Consider the following 13,516-nt stretch of genomic DNA (forward strand, 5'->3'; position numbering starts at 1 on the left):
TCATTTTGCCACATATTGCTGTTCCATTGTGTTCCTGTGACTTCAGCACAGCTTGCAGGCGCCGAGACGGTGGTGGACAGGACTTTGTGTACCGTACGGATGCTACTGCGTGAAGCGCTCCTGTGTTTTAATAATAAATTGAGTAATTGATCAAAAATCAAAATATTTTGTATCCTTTTGATATGCTGGCATGGTTAAACTTAAAAGATTTCAAGTGAACACATGAACACATTTTGTTGCAAGTTACACAAATTGTATTTATATTGGTAGTAATCTTGGTCATTCACATGTGGTATTGGAATCAATCAATCAATGTTTATTTATATAGCCCTAAATCACAATTGTCTCAAAGGGCTGCACAAGCCACAACGACATCCTCGGTTCAGATCCCACATAAGGGCAAGGACAAACTCACAACCCAGTGGGATGTCAATGAGAATGACAATGAGAAACCTTGGAGAGGATCGCAGATGTGGGTAAACCCCCCCTTTTAGGGGAGACCGGATGCAATGGACGTCGAGTGGGTCTAACATAATATTGTGAAAGTCCAGTCCATAGTGGATCTAACACAATAGTGAGAGTCCAGTCCATAGTGGGGCCAGCAGGAGACCATCCCGAGTGGAGACGGATCAGTAGCGCAGAGATGTCCTCAACCGATGCACAGGCGAGCGGTCCACCCCGGGTCCCGACTCTGGACAGCCAGCACTTCATCCATGGCCACCGGACCTGTGCCCCCCCCCCTTCCACAAGGGAGAGGGGGCAGAGCAGAAAAGAAAAGAGACAGCAGATCAACTGGTCTAAAAAGGGGGTCTATTTAAAGGCTAGAGTATACAAATGAGCTTTAAGATGGGACTTAAATGCTTCTACTGAGGTAGCATCTCTAACTGTTACCGGGAGGGCATTCCATAGTACTGGAGCCCGAATAGAAAACGCTCTGTAGCCCGCAGACTTTTTTTGGGCTCTGGGAATCACTAATAAGCCGGAGTTCTTTAAACGCAGATTTCTTGCATATGGTACAATAGGATAGGAGCACTACTCTCCGGTCCCCTCACCTGTTTTGGCCGCATCCACCATCTTCTTCACCCTTTTCCTGATGTAGTACCACATAGTTCTTATTTCTTCCTGTGTACGGGAGCATTGCCAGACTCACACACTTCATCTCACTCAACCCTCGCTTTTTCACTGGAAACACCAGAAAATAATCATCTCCTACTGCTTGGCGGTGGATTCTGATTGGGCAGACTGTGGGGGTCACAGGCACATGGCTAATTTCAATATGATTTGCATATTTAAATGGACTTTGCATACCCAGCTACACAAACATGTGTGCTCCATTCCACATTGATTGGGATGTAAAGAAAGAAAAATATTTGCTTGTATTCGTGCATGCGCACACATTATATCTGAAACGTTTTGTGCGTATGCCGTTTTCTGGATTTGAGCATACACAGATTTTTTTTGTAGGAAATCCACGCAACTCTTAATGCATGAGGACCCAGATGTTTTGGGCACCCCAGATGTGCTTTTAATTTGGCCTGCCAAACATCACCCAAATAGGCTTAATGAAACCATTAAAACTAGGGTTGATCATGCATGCAATTCTCCCGCCACCCCGCAGGGGGCAACAGCAAGGCATGTGGCTCGCAGTGAAGCAGCAGTGGGTTGAGTAGAAGAAGACAACTCATTCAACCCCGGGTAAAAAAAAATCTAAAAGAAATTGCAAAAATCTGACTTTTAACAAGGACTGGTCAACAAAGTATGAATGTTCTACCCCGAGCAAGTGCTTGAGTCAGTGTTTTCTGGCGGACCTTTTAAGCGACGGACACATTGATTCCAGACAAGCAGCAACAATGTTAGAAATCCCAGCATGTCAGCTTCATCTCGAAACTTGGTCAAACATTTGTAAGTAAATATAATTTGTGCATAAAGGTATTTAGTTTGTTTTGCATTGAAATTGCTGACTTTGTGATGTCTTTTGTATTTGTGGTCATGTTGTTTTTTTTGTCTGAGAGTAACGCTCAAACCTTGTTTAATACATGTAATGGTAAATTTGACCAGTAGAAGGCGACAATGCTGATAGTGAAATGTTTCATGTGTGAATATTGTGTCATTTCTATTTGTGTAAACATTTGAAGTTTGTTATTACTATATTATATTAACACTAAACCTTCTATTTTATTTAAGTAAAATACACTTTACGCTTTATTTTTTTGAAAATACACAATGGACCTTATACTTTTGTTCTTCTTCTTTTTATGTTTATATTTTACATTTTTTAATCTGAATGAAGGAAGAAGTGTACAGAAATAAAACTAAGGAAGGAAAATAATTCAAAAGAATTCAACAAAAACTGGAGCTTATTTTTCTTCATACTGTTAACAAGTAAAGAGGGCAGAATAATTAATTTATTGACAATGCAGTGTGAAAGCCGATGTGTTTACTTTGCAATTAAGTAAACACAGTCTCAAAGAAATATAACCTGCGAAGGCACTTTCTGACGAAACATCCACTTTTCGATGTCCGGCCCGTGAGTAACTCTTGCGTTGTAATTTAAATACTTCAATAATACAAATAAAATAATAAGTCATAAATTCAAGTTATTGTATTCATCGCAGCAATGCAAAACAGAATGTGGAAAATAACTAACAAGACTAAACCAAGACTAAAAGATTAGCAAGTCGCAAAGTTCCTTACACTATATTTTCCTACTGAGTAATTTCAGTATACATGTTCAGTGATGTGTTGGCATCTAGCCAGCATGTGTACAATCTTTAAGTACTGGGACCTAGTGTGTATTGGTTCTGCTTTGATTCATTTGTAATTAAAGTTCATTGGTTCTCCATTGCAATTTTTATTTATTTATCGTGTAATTTAATTTGGCATAGGGGGACAAAAATAAAGTGCACTTTAGAGTCTAATTGATGCTGGTCTCGCTGTAGTTCTGCATCCTCAGCAGTCTCCCTCTTCAGCCGATGGCGTGCAGGCGGAAGATATACTGTCGAGGTGAGGGAAGAAGGTGCAGCGAGGAAAAAAAACGGCAAAAGCTTAGAAAACTTGAAGAAGGTTGCGTGCGAGGGAGTGAAAATGGGATTTCTTTGACATGCGTTGTTAGTCCATGACTTTCGGAGGCTGCAAATGTAGAATCAATTTTCTTGTGACAGAGATCAGCAGACCGGGCTTGTTTATATTTGAAGAATAATGAAGAGTGCCTCCATATAAATCCTACTCAACTAATGCTGCAAATAGTAGCTTTCCCTCTATCTCACACACTCTCTCTTTCTCCATAAAAATGTAAATCATATGCCGGTTCATCATTGACGTTCCTGTCTTTTTGTGAATTTGGAGATTAGAGATTCTAGAACAGGGGTGTCAAACGTACGGCCCACGGGCCGGATCAGGCCTGCGAACAGATTTTTATCCGTCCCGCGGGATGAGTTTGCTAATTATAAAAATGAGTTGAACTTTTTTAATGAAGGAAACTGCTGTTCTAAATGTGTCCACTAGATGTCGCGCAATAGCAATTATTTGAATATCTGGGTCCCCAAACTTTTTGACTCGGGGGCCGCATTGGGGTAAAACAATTTGGCTGGGGGCCGCGCTATATATATATATATATATATATATATATATATATATATATATATATATATAAATATATATATTATATGTAAATGTGTGTGTGTGTGTGTGTGTGTGTGTGTGTGTGTGTATATATGTGTGTATATATGTACATGTCTATGTATATGTCCATGTATATATATATATATATATATATATATATATATATATATATATATATGTATATGTGTATATATGTATATATATATATGTATATGTGTATATATTTAAATATATATATGTATATGTGTATATATATGTATATGTGTCAATATGTGTGTGTATATATTAAGGCTGAAACGACGCGTCGACGTAGTCGACGTCATCGGTTACGTAAATACGTCGACGCCGTTTTTGTGCGTCGGCGCGTTGCATATTTACGTCACTCTACTTTACTGTCATGGCGGAGCGCAAAGCAGATGATGCGAGCGAGGGGAAAAAAGCACGCCAAAAGTCGTCAAAAGTGTGGGAGTATTTCAATAAACGGCCTAATAATGTTGTTGTATGCACACTGTGTCGAGCGGAAATGGCCTATCATAGCAGCACAACGGCTATGAACGAACATTTGAAAAGAAAACCCCCGACAGCGTTCTTGCCATCACCATCAACAAGTCAATCGTCCGCGTGCGTATACGTTGTCATTATTACACACAAACATGAATGTGTCATTTGTATCTGCGTTGTAAATTCATAAACTAAAGCACCGTTTCGCTCTGAGAGGCGCGTTTGGCGTGCCTGTTCAGTGTTTACAAAGACGCGCTCCTCTTTAACGCTGTGGAGAGGCGGCGGCGGCGAGCGAGCGGCGAGGCGGGGCGCGCCGGGAGCGACGCCGCAATCGTGCCCAGGTGCGCGATCCGCGCAGTTGGAAGAGAAAAGACTTTGTGTAAAATTAAAAGATTGTAAACCTGGCAAAGCCGTCTGGCGTTCAGTCTGTCGGTCCTGAAAGAACCCCACGGCACAAGACGTGTCACAAACGCTAACGTTAATTAGTTGTGCAAATACCTTTTACAACATTAACAGTTACATATACTATGTACAAACGAACAATTAACTTTAATTTTAATCATACTATCATTGTTGTGTTATTAAGCAAAATAAGCAATACTTTTACTTTTGTTGAAATGTTTACACTGTACACTTTTTTGTATTGGATGTTTAGCTTTATTTTTGCACATTTTAGCAAATAAGCAATACTTTTACTTTTGTTGAAATGTTTACACTTGTTACAGAATATTTCCGTTTTGCACTTTTTTGTATTGGATGTTTATCTTTATTTTTGCACATTTTAAAGCAAAATAAGCAATACTTTTACTTTTGAAATGCTTATACTATTCCAGAATATTAAGATTTGCACTGGATGTTTACTTTTATATTTGCACATTAAAAAGCAAATAAGCTACTTTTAATTTTGTTAAATGTTAAAAGTTTTAAATGTTTACATTGTTACAGAATATTTTGTCATGTTGTTGTCAATGTTGACTGAGTGGCCATACTTTTTTTTTTTGTAAATAAAAGCCATGCCTTTTGAAAAAACTGGCCTACATTTATTTTTTCCTCTTCATTTTAAATAAAAAAAAAAAAATCGGTAAAAGGAAAAATAATCTATAGATTAATCGAAAAAATAATATATTGATTAACCGATTAATCGAAAAAAATAATCTATAGATTCATCGATAGAAAAATAATCGTTAGCTGCAGCCCTAGTATATATATATATATATATATATATATATATATATATATATATATATATATTATATGTAAATGTGTGTGTGTGTGTATATATGTGTGTATATATGTATATGTCTATGTATATGTCCATGTATATATATATCTATATATATATGTATATGTGTATATATGTATATATATATATATATGTATATGTGTATATATTTATATATATATGTATATGTGTATATATATGTATATATATATATATATATATATATATATATATTCATACATATATATTCCTCGCGCACGAATTGACTTAAAGAGCGCACTTGCTGCATGTCACGTTATCAATGATAAAATGCATTTTTAGACAATATGATTTCCCTGAGTGGCTAGGAGATGGTAGAAAATGGACTAGTAAGGACAAATAAAAAATAAAAAAATAAATAAAACATTTTTTTATTTTTTTTAACTTGGGACTTCCCGCGAGCCGGATTTTGGACGCTGGGGGGCCGTATCCTGCCCGCGGGCCGTAGTTTGGGGACCCCTGTTGTAGATGATGCTACATATGTAAAAAAACAAACAAAAAAAACACATGATGTTAGTGCACCAATCGAGTAAAATGAGCAAACTACATACATAACATCGGTAACACCTTAGTATGGGGAACACATATTCACCATTAATTAGTTGCTTATTAACATGCAAATTAGTAACATTAGTCATTATTAAGTAGATATTAATGCCTTATTCTGCATGGCCTTATTATACAACCAGTAAGCTATTAACTAAGAGTTAACTAACGCTAACCCTAACCCTTATTGCTTATCAGTAATCCTAACCCCAACCCTAACCCTAACCCTAACCCTTATATGTTCCCTTAGTGTCCAAATAACTCTAAATTAAGTCTTTGTTACTTTAATAAGCCACTAATTAATGGTGAATATGTTCCCCATACTAAAATGTTACCATGACATCCTGTAATTTGATTTTGATATTTTTTTTTTATCTTGATAGATTGAAAATGAACACCAACGAGTTGACTGATGAACATTATCGCATCATTTATACAGAAAGTATAAATGACGACAAATAAAGATAGAACACTATTAGCCGCAACATGTAAGTGTAAAAAAAAAACCTAACAACATTATGATTTGTACATTTTCAGAATGTGCTTCTTCTATTTCTAAACAAAGAAAAAAATCATGAATTGTCTTTATTTTTAAGTTATCGTGCCGTGATTTTACCAGTCCAGTCCACTTGGGAGTAGATTTTTCTCCGATCTAAAATGAGTTTGACACCCCTGCTGTAGAATAAAGCCACATGGAAACTGGTAGATAGCACTGTGTTGCCAGGTGAGATTTTCAACAGGAGCGCATTGTTGCTTATAAGTGAGTCACTGCAGCAACGCTGTCATCTTAATTGTGGTCTTGCAGAAAAGCCTGCACCGACACAGGCTCGGATCGCTCCCTAGATGCGAGGAATGGGAAAACAATCCAGCCTGAAAGTACAAGGCTTGCGGCATACTTTGAACAGCACTCTTTATTTTTAGCATCTTGACTTTTTGCAGCCCGAGGGGAACCTCCCAAATGACCCGAATGCGAGGATGCGTTTGACACCCGTGTTCATTAAGAGAAATTGGGAGCAGAAAGGCGGGTTTTCGCGGGCTCCCATGACGACAACACGAGCGTGCCGTGAACATAACGCACAGCGTTAGTTGCGCCAAGCTTATGTAGCATCGTTCTAGGCCGCCTAATATTTCACTACGGTCCTGGTGGAGAAAAGGTGTCAGACAAGACATTACACAGCCGGTTCATCTACAGCGCGAGAAACGGAATGATGAAAGGAAAATACCAGAGGGGGACGGGGGAGACAAGTGGCTTTTTTTTTAATGACTCTGGAGTGTGGTGGGAATCCTGTTAATGAGGAGGTCTGGGATAAGAAGCTATACTTCCCGCGTAGAGACAAGCCTTGGAGGAGCCCCAAGAACTGCTTGCCTTGGCCTCTTCACAAGTGTAAGAAGAGCCGAGGAGGCCTCTGCAGACCACTGATGTGTGAGGTGGATGGCGTACGACTGAAACGCAGGGAAAGATGGCATTGTGAATGAGTCTTCCGTCTTCCTCTCGACTCCCTTCTCTCACAGAGGCAGTTCACTTGTTGAAGATCAGAAAGGTGGGAGATGGAAAAAAGTGAGGGGAGAAAGAGACAGTAGCCCCAGGAGAACATATCTCCAGTCAGTAATTCCACTGGGACTCTCTCCATCAGTGCTCGCTTTCCACTGTAAGATGAAAAATAAATAACCTCTTCAGTTGGTCTCCTTTTCCTCTGAGAAAGTCAGCTCTCCCAGGGGCAAGGTTCACTTTCAGTTATCGCCGTGTTGTCCTTCTGTAACTGGATTTTTTTTTGCTTACATTTTCTGACACATGCTATGCTCATACCTTATGTGGATGTAGAGTCCAGTGTTTTACTTATATCGAAGTTAAAAGTTAAGGTTAAAGTCCCAACGATAGTCACACACACACACACTAGGTGTGGCGATATTATCCTCTGCATTTGACCCATCCCCTTGTTCCACCCCCTGGGAGGTGAGGGGAGCCGTGAGCAGCAGCAGTGGCCGCGCTCGGGAGCTTTAACCCCCAATTCCAACTAACCCTTTTAAACCATAATAAAACTTGTGTTGTCCCGATACCAATATTTTGGTACCGGTACCAAAATTATTTTGATACTTTTCGGTACTTTTCTAAATAAATGGGACCACAAAAAAATTGCATTGTTGGCATTATTTTAACAAAAAATCTTTGGGTACATTAATCATGTTTCTTATTGCAGTTAAGTCCCTAAATAAAATAGTGAACACACAAGACAACTTGTCTTTTAGTAGTAAGTAAACAAACAAAGGCTCCTAATTAGTCTGCTGATGTATGCATTAACATATTGTATCATTTATCATTCTATTATTTTGTCAACATTATTAAGGACAAGTAGTAGAATTTGTTTTAGTAATCTACTTGTTCATATCCGCTTACTTTCTCTTTTAACATGTTCTGTCTACACTTCTGTTGAAATGTAATAATCACTTATTCTTCTGTTGTTTGATACTTTACATTAGTTTTGGATGATACCACACATTTGGGTATCAACCCGATACCAAGTAGTTACAGGATCATACATTGGTCATATTCAAAGTCCTCATGTGTCCAGGGACATATTTACTGAGTTTATAAATATAATATACATTTAAAAAAATGAAAGAAGATGTTGTGATGCCAAAAAATATTGACGTAATCATAGTAGTATCGACTAGATATGTGCTTGTACTTGGTATCATTACAGTGGATGTTAAGTGTGGGGGATCGGTACGTTTCAGAGGCGGAATAGTACCGAAAATGATTTATTAGTATTGCGGTACAATACTAATACCGGCATACCGTACAACCCTAATTCCAACCCTTGATGCTGAGTGCCAAGCAGGGAGGCTATGGTCCCATTTTTATAGTCTTTCTAATCCCTTTTGTTTTATTATCTGATCAATAGTCACCAAATTAAAAATAAATGTGCATCCACTTATAACCTGTCACGAGTAAACAGGCTTGAGCTTCCGACTTGACCCCAGGATGCAGAGACAGGACTCGGCGTATTGGTAAAAAATATATTTGATGATTAATATTAGGAAGTACCAGCGTAGACAAAGCCGTGGACCTCATGTAAATCAGAAAATAAACAAAAATGAGACAAAAACGGAGGAAAAACTTAGTTATATAGCTGTGTGAAGTAGGTCTGGGTGATATGGCCTAAATATAAAACCTGATTGTCTCACAAAAAATTTGAGTCACCATTTTCTCCCCCCTACTTTTTAAAGAAAAAAAATTATATATAAATGACAGATGATTCAAAAATCAGTGTTTCTTTGATTTCAGCAAAAATTATAGTTTGAAATGACACTGCATACACTTTACTCCTAGCAAAATTCAAAATGTCTATAATGTTGTTCTTTTTACACCAGATATAAATCGATGCACTCATTTTCAAAGAACTACATTAACAGTGTCCTTTAGGGAAGCAATACTTCTGTCTTGAGTAAAATACTTAAGTTAACAAAAATGTAACACTGCACATTGCATGCAAATAAATAATCTCCAACATTAAGATTAATAAAGTAAAAAACAAAAACTTCTGTCTTGAATAGAAGACTATATAGTTTTAGTAAGAGAAGTGGATAAAAACAGGCTTTTTCAATCCCCCATCTTGGCAGTGTGCAGAGCGTTTGCTTCAGCGATCGTTCTCCACTGTGCTCTTTTTTTAATCATACATGGTATCATCATCAGTGTACTGAAAATTAATTAAAAACATAAGTATAGCTACTTGTTACTTACCAAAAAGGTAAATAAATTACTAACGTAATTACTCTTTCATGGATGTAATCAATTACCAGGGAAAGTAATTAATGTGTTACTTTAAAAAAAAAAAAAACTTCAAATATCTGTCTTATGCAGTTGAGACATTTCATGTTAGAGCAGAGTGTGCGTGTGCCTTTAAAAGACCGTGCATGTTGCCAAGTGACGTGTGATGTCACTGACCAGACAGAGCAGCATTAGCTCAATTGTGTTTGTTAGCTTAGCAGTGGAAGTTTGTCGGCAGGTACAGCAGTTTTGTTGAATCTTTTCACTAGATTGTGTTAGCGTTAGTAAATAGAGAGATTGAATATGCTTCCAGGCAGCACAGTGGAAGAGGGGTTAGTGCATCTGCCTCACAATACAAAGGTCCTGAGTAGTCCTGAGCATCTTTCTGTGTGGAGTTTGCATGTTCTCTCCGTGATTGTGTGGGTTCCCTCCGGGTACTCCGGCTTCCTCCCACCTCCAAAAACATGCACCTGGGGATAGGTTGATTGGCAACACTAAATTGGCCCTAGTGTGTGAATGTGAGTGTGAATGTTGTCTGTCTATCTGTGTTGGCCCTGCGATGAGGTGGCGACTTGTCCAGGGTGTACCCCGCCTTCCGCCCGATTGTAGCTGAGATAGGCTCCAGCGCCCCCCGCGACCCCGAAGGGAATAAGCGGTAGAAAATGGATGGATGGAATATGCTTCCATGGCTGTCATATCTTCTGGTCCACAAAAACGGGGTATTGTTTGGATTACGAGTTGAAGCTTGTCACTTCAATCATTGATTTGTACCCTCGCAGTTGGTAGCAGTGTGTATGTGTGCGTGTGTTTGTTGTCTGCTGTGTGTGATGTTGCCTTTTTGTATTTAATATCAAGTTCATTTTCGTGTTTAATGCTGGTTGTTGCTTTAATTAATAAAAGGATATTTCCTGCACTGAACTTGCTGTACAGTAAATATCTACTGATGCTGTCATGTCTACATAAAACCACATCAAAAGGAGCTTGCCACTTTACATCAGAACACTGATCATCATACATACCTGGTGTAACTGATTCCACTACGGTGTTGTTCACCTCGTAAAGAGTTGTATTTGAGATTTGGTTTCAAATGCAGGAATAACTTTGTTGTTCTGCTGCCTTTTTTAAATACTTTTCCCTGTCCAGTCTTTTGATCAACGTATGCTGCAGCGAAAGCAAAGTCTTGCTTGACAACTATTTTCTATTCTTTGCAACAGACGTCTCACTCTCGTTAGCATTAGCCATGTTTTGCTAGAAAGTAACGGGGAAGGTGCAAGATAAGAAAAAAAAATTGTAATTCCAAAAAAACTGGAATGTATCGATTAAATCGACATATCCCCCAGGCCTAGTGTGAAGCATACAGAACACAGGGTACAAAATGAATGTCAAGCTAGGACAGCGTCACTTTTACGTTCACGTAGGGCGGCGCAATTTTGGCGAAAATAATAATGACAATATATTTTTAACGCTTTTGAAATCACAATTATTTATTATGTTTGGTAAAAGATAGTTTTGGCAATTTACTAGCAGTAATGGGGTCCAGGGAGGGGCTAGGGCGTGACGCGTGAATGAGACACCATCATGTCATTTGTAATTAAATAGTCTGATCAAAAAATCTAAGACAAATCTTTGTTTTGTGTTGATTATTTTAAACATTTCATCTTGTTCTCATTCGATGATGCTTTTAGCTTTATTTCTGATGGTTTTTGTGGGGCCATGAAAAAAACTGCCACATGTTCACAGTTCTTTGTGCTTACTCAAAGTACAATGCACCATCAAACCGATGCCACTGGTTTAAGTAGCCTCCTGATTGGCAATCAGAGCCAGGTGTGCCTCTTGATTGCCAATCACGAACAGCTGAGAAAGCAGCGTTTAGAGTAGTGGTAAAGTTATCACTAAAAGCATGGCAAAACAGGAAGTGGACATGCAAAACAAGAGCACTGGAAAGTAAACAAACCAGAACTGCAGGAAATTGCCACATCAGGTTGTCATGAGCCCATTTTTTTTTGTGTTTTGGTTTCAACGTATTTGCATTGTCGAACAATGCTTACTGCTGTGGTACAAATAACAGTTAATATGTCATGAAAATCTTCTAAATTGTATTTTAAAAAGCACCATTACATGCAACACACAGCAACTTACCCAGAGGCAAGCCACAGAAAGGCAGTAGTAATTCAGAGATATGAGCTGATCATTCACTTTAATATGTTTGGTTTTGATTTGCTGTTGTTTAAAATCCGGTTGGTGTAATTGCTTTGTACATTATTCAGTATTGATATGACCAAACAGCACCAGAGTTTGGTCTCAGTCATTTGTCTGGCATACAGTATGTGACAGTGTTCACGCTTGACCATACTAACAGAAACCGGAGCTTATCTGGTCATTTTTGTAGCTACACATTCAAAATGATAACATGAACAGAAAAGCGTCGGTTTGGTAATGATAAGATACTTCTATCAATGTACATTGTTCAGGAGAAGACTTGAAGGAAGTGTTGAGGATAATAGAGGTTGAGTTGCATCAGCTAAAAAAATGATTTGATATTAATAAGTTATCATTAAATGACAAAAAAACTAAATTGATGGTGTTTAGTGGTGCAAGGACAAATTGTGAAGCAAAATTAAAATTATATAAAGTGGAAATTGATAGAGTATGTGAAACTAAGTTCTTGGGAATAATAATTGATCATTAATTATGTTGGAAACCGCAGATTGAATATATAAAGGGAAAAATATCCAAATCCATTGCTATTCTTTATAAAGTAAGACATATGCTGAATAAGAAATGTCTGCATATGTTATATTATTATTACATTTTTCCATATTTAACATTGTGTTGAAGTTTGGGGAAATGTTTATAAAACAAACAAGGACCCAATAATTCAACTTCAAAAAAGGGTAATTAGAATAAGACACAAAGCGTGCTACTATGAACCTACCAATCCATTATTTATAAGTTCTAATGTGTTAAAATATTCAGATATTGTGTTTTTAAAAACAGTGGAAAGTATGTTTCCAGTAAAGATCACAACAGCCTTCCAGCTTGTATTCTCAGGTTATTTAAATTAAGAGGAAAAAACTAAAATTTACAGGGGATATTGATTTTTCAAATACGTATAGTTAGAACAAATATAAAATACAAATGTATTTCAGTTTTAGAAGTTAAATGGCGGAACAAGCTCAGTGATGAGCTAAAGACATGTAGTTCTTTGTTAAGGTTTAAGAAAATTATAAAACATAGCAACGATTACATTCATCCCATTGATTTTTTTAACGTTGATGTTCCAGGCAATCTAATTTTCAGTGAATGTATAGGATAGGCAAATATAAGCCTTGGCTTCAGCCTATTCCTTTTTTCGGTCATTCTTTTTCTTTTTTTGTGTGTATGTGTATGATTGTTAATATGTATGATCTGTGCTGTTAAATTAATCACACAAAATGGTTGTTTATATGACCGAAATAAACTAATTTCATTTAATTTCATTTCATACTCCATCCATCCATTTCCTACCGCTTGTCCCTTTTGGGGTCGCGGGGGGTGCTGGAGCCTATCTCAGCTGCATTCGGGGGGAAGGCGGCGTACACCCTTGACAAGTCGCCTCCTCATCGCAGTTCATTTCATACTCCATCCATCCATCCATTTTCCACCGCTTATTCCCTTTGGAGTCGCGGGGGGCGCTGGAGCCTATCTCAGCTACAATCATACTAATCGACTTAATGGTCCCAAATTAATTTTATAGCCATTGTTGGCTTAATTTACTACTGTTATCTTGAAAAACACATAGCCTAAACAAATCCTAATTATTGAAGAAAAAAAATGTT

The 13,516-nt window shown here is 37.7% G+C and overlaps 1 protein-coding gene across 2 annotated transcripts in view; it reads left to right on the plus strand.

Annotated features, from left to right (window-relative positions):
• The window catches only part of lrrc4ca (leucine rich repeat containing 4C, genome duplicate a), a 176,601-nt gene that overhangs the window by 84,903 nt on the left and 78,182 nt on the right, over positions 1-13,516 (plus strand). The window contains exon 1 of one of the 2 annotated variants that reach the window (XM_061969964.1): positions 1,836-1,902. The exons of the other annotated variant lie outside the window; for it this stretch is intronic. The gene's annotated coding sequence lies outside the window, so the exon portion shown is untranslated. Of the gene's footprint in view, positions 1-1,835; positions 1,903-13,516 lie in introns of those variants that run through there. 2 annotated transcript variants of the gene reach the window in all.

This window comes from Nerophis lumbriciformis, linkage group LG10 (assembly GCF_033978685.3).
Source record: "Nerophis lumbriciformis linkage group LG10, RoL_Nlum_v2.1, whole genome shotgun sequence".
Taxonomy (NCBI): Eukaryota; Metazoa; Chordata; class Actinopteri; order Syngnathiformes; family Syngnathidae; genus Nerophis; species Nerophis lumbriciformis.